Source organism: Castor canadensis, chromosome 14, assembly GCF_047511655.1.
Source record: "Castor canadensis chromosome 14, mCasCan1.hap1v2, whole genome shotgun sequence".
NCBI lineage: Eukaryota > Metazoa > Chordata > Mammalia > Rodentia > Castoridae > Castor > Castor canadensis.
The window spans coordinates 32,543,860-32,545,738 of record NC_133399.1 but is presented as its reverse complement, the minus strand read 5'-3'; the positions used below and the strand labels follow the sequence as shown (position 1 = coordinate 32,545,738).

General features: G+C 46.9%; 1 pseudogene; it reads left to right on the top strand.

The window, feature by feature from the left end:
• Positions 1–419: 419 nt before the first annotated feature.
• Positions 420–1,461, top strand: LOC109702487 (etoposide-induced protein 2.4 homolog pseudogene; annotated as a pseudogene).
• Positions 1,462–1,879: the final 418 nt, after the last annotated feature.

Here is a 1,879-nt window from a genome sequence, read left to right as displayed (position 1 = left end):
CCTGATGTAATTCCTAGGCTAATCAGAAGTGGTAAATATTGAATGGCCCTTTTGTTTTTAAAGGGTTGTAGTCCATGCATAGAGAGGGTCATCTGACTTTCTTCTAGAACTGTGGAAATGGCAGGGAATTAGTACATAGGATACATGTTCCTGTGCAGTTTGAAGGCAGAGAGACTTGGGCTTGCTGTCCACACAAAAAGTAGTCATCCCCCATACGGCCCAGGCATGCCCAGTGCAGGCACAGTGGCCCGGGCCCTGGGAGCTCCTGGCAGAGCGATTGCAGGGTGCACAGGAGCCCAGCGGCTGGGCCTGGGGTGGGCGAGCTGAGCGCTGGGGCCAGAGCTCCGGCATCATGGCTGGGGGGTCCTTCATGATGAGAGATTTTGGGACATTTCTCTCTCCTCTGTGCAGTTGATAGTCTGGGTGGTGAAGAAATGGCTGCCAGTGTCAAAACCTTTCTCCAGGACCTTGGCAGGGAATCAAAGACTCCATCTGGGGTATTTCTACCATCTCAAAGCTACATGCTCTAATCCAGCAAAAGAGAGAGAGGAACAGCGTTGAAGAAGGGCAAGCAGTGTCCTGGCACAGCAGAGTGTCCAGAGTATAGAGCAGAAAGAAGCAGGAGAGTGAGCCACGTATTGTTCGTAGAGTCTTCCAGCGTTGTGCTTGGAATGGCAGAGAATCCTGGCTCAGTCTCCTCTTGTTCTATCGAGTGTTTATTTCTATGCTTCAGTCAGTAACAGCCCAAATTATTGGTGATTCATCACTGTATGGAGATGTTTGGTCGTGGCTGGAATTCTTCCTCACATCAATTTTCGGTGCTCTTTGGGTGCTCCTCTTGTATGTGCTTAGCAAAGTTGTGAATGCCATTTGGTTTCAAGATATAGCTGACCTGGCATTTGAGGTGTCAGGGAGGAAGCCTCATCCATTCCTTAGTGTCAGCAAAATAATTGCTGACATGCTCTTCAGTCTTTTGCTACAGGATCTTTACCTTATCCAGGAGATGTTTGTGAGTCTCTTTCCCATCCATCTTGTTGGTCATCTGGTTAGTCTGCTGCATATGTCCCTTCTCTACTCCCTGTTATGCTTTGAATATCGTTGGCTCAATAAGGGAATTGAAATGCACCAGCGATTGTCAAACATAGACAGGAACTGGCTTTGCTACTTTGGGTTTGGTTTGCCCTTGGCATTCCTCACAGCAGTCAGTCCTCATACATTATCAGTGGTTGCCTCTTCTCTATTCTCTTTCCTTTATTCATTATCAGTGCCAATGAAGCAAAGACCCCTGGAAAAGCATATCTCTTCCAGTTGTGCCTCCTCTCCTTGGTGGTCTTCTTAAGGAACAGACTCTTCCACAAGACAGTTTACCTGCAGTCTGCCCTTAGTAGCTCCACCTCTGCAGAGAAGTTCCCCTCACCACATCCATCTCCTGCCAAACTAAAGGCTGCTTCAGGCCACTGAGTTGCCTGCTATCCAGAGGGGATGGGTGGGATTGGATGGAGACTGTGGCAGCTCTTTTCTCTGTTCTAACATGCCAGGGAAGGCAGAATCCACTCTGCCAAGGGTCCTCTGCATTTTTCCTTCTTTTTGAGGAATTGGGATTTTTGTTTCTGGTGCATGTACAGCAGAATCTTCTTGACACCAGTATGTGGATTTTTACTACCACCATGAGTCTAAAAAGGACCACAGGTTTTTCTGCAGGTATTTTCTAGCATTTGCCAGCCCCTGTGCCTAGGTTGATTTGAATACTTTGTTTTTCTCCCTGTGCCATTTACCCTCCTATCTTTTTCCTGCCTTCCAGTATCCTTGGATGAATGGATTTTGTATTTATAGATGTTGCATTTTGTGGTTTTGTTATTTTTGTTGTTTTTCTGTGAGG